We start from the raw sequence: 1,890 nt of genomic DNA, 5'->3' as shown, positions 1-1,890 counted from the left end.
AAAAAGGCATTCTCGATACATTGTCCATCCAAGCAACAGATCATAATAAATTATGTTTGTGTTCACCAAAGACACTTGACAAAAAGACTGGATCACAAAGAAATTGGAAATTTCAAGCAATTATATAATGTATCGATGGTTTTTCTGCATGTTGGAGAAAATTGAAAAAAAAAAAGCTGTTCTGGGGATTAAAGTTACTACATGATATAATATATATTTTATTTAACTGGTGGGTGTATATACCCCTTTTTATTCTGCACAGTTTCATTATCTCTTATTTATCAAATGAATCTGGGTAATACATTCTATAATATCCCTCATTGTACAACAATTCATCCTGATATCCATCCAAAAAAAAAAAAAAAAGAATCCATTATACGAAAACGAAAAAAAGTAAAAGTACATCAGCACAAAATAACCATATTATTTATTTATATACTGTATATAAAACAGTATATTAAAAAAAAGAAGCAAAACCTTGCAAAGAAAAAGAACCTGAGGGAGCATAACAGCAAAATGATTTGAGTTATTAACAGTGAACTTAACAGGTCCATGGGTTACTGTGGTTCTTGGTCTTCGCACATTAATGAAATAAGCATTTTCCAAAGCTATTTAGAGAGGAATGCATCATGCACCATGCTGTAGTCACCAATCTACAAAAAGCCAAAGTCCAGAAAACCATTTCAAGCGAGTATAACAAACATGAAAACCCCTGAATAACACAGCCATTACATACATTAAACCTCTAAATCTTGTCCCCTTAGTCATATGAAGAAACAGCTTGTCCATATCACTTAAGCAAGAAAGTTTGCTTAGAAGTTTACAGTACAGTTTGATTTGCATTTTAAAGATTATGAACAATATAGACAGTAAATTATAGCATAAGTTCAACACTTCACATTTGGCTGGCATACCAATAGGCATAAAACAACCCGGCAAAGGCATAAATATAAAAGCAGAAAGTGTTAAGGCTTGAAATATGATGGCATACAATAATAAATATCTAACAGTACTTTTCCCAATAATAATGCGTCACTTTTAAAAACCAGCAACATCAGTGCAGTTCTGGTTTAAGACATTTACAGTTTGGCAAAGAGGCAAGCACTCAAAAATGCTCCCAACACCCATTTTCACAAAATATAGTTTAAAATTAACAAACAAACAAAAAACTATATATGCTAATATTTTATTCCATCCTACAGTAGCAGTATTTACACACTTTCACGGCTGCCAAAATATTTGACATTTTACTTGTGCTTCTCAGAACACAAGCACACACACAGTACATACACACATGCAAATGTACATGGCAATAAAGACATCACTGCAAAAAAAAAAAAAAAAAAAAACACCATTAAAAGCTTGTGAGGTCACAACTTCTCACCCATTTCCGATTCACATAATATGGGATAAAATAAGCTTTTTTTGCACACAACCGAATTTCTGTGCAATGCTGAATTAAATGCAAACACTTGCGTGACAACAGACTTAAGCTACACTGATATTTGCTCGTGTATTAATTAATGCCCATTGATCTCAAAGATACAGGATACGAGGCCACAGAACCCCTTACTAGTTCCTTTTTTTGGGCTGTCTAGAAGTTTGCAACATGGGCAATCACATCTGCACTCTACAGATGAAGCAAAATACATTCTTATCACTGAAGCAGTGTTTACATGTGCATTTAAAATTAAAGGACAATATCGAATTTGGAGTGCATGGACCGCACATATTTTTCCTTATATTCACCAACTGCATTCAGTTATACACTATTGCTTTACATCCCCCACACGACAGATGTGTTTTTAGTAACTAAGCTCTATGCTAAAATGCCAAACTCTCAAGCCAGTGTGGTGAAACTATGCCTGGTGGTTTCCAGTTTTCACAATA

The sequence above is a fragment of the Carassius carassius genome, chromosome 36 (genome assembly GCF_963082965.1).
Source record: "Carassius carassius chromosome 36, fCarCar2.1, whole genome shotgun sequence".
NCBI lineage: Eukaryota > Metazoa > Chordata > Actinopteri > Cypriniformes > Cyprinidae > Carassius > Carassius carassius.
The sequence above is the reverse complement of the archived record's forward strand: the minus strand, read 5'-3'. Positions refer to the sequence as shown.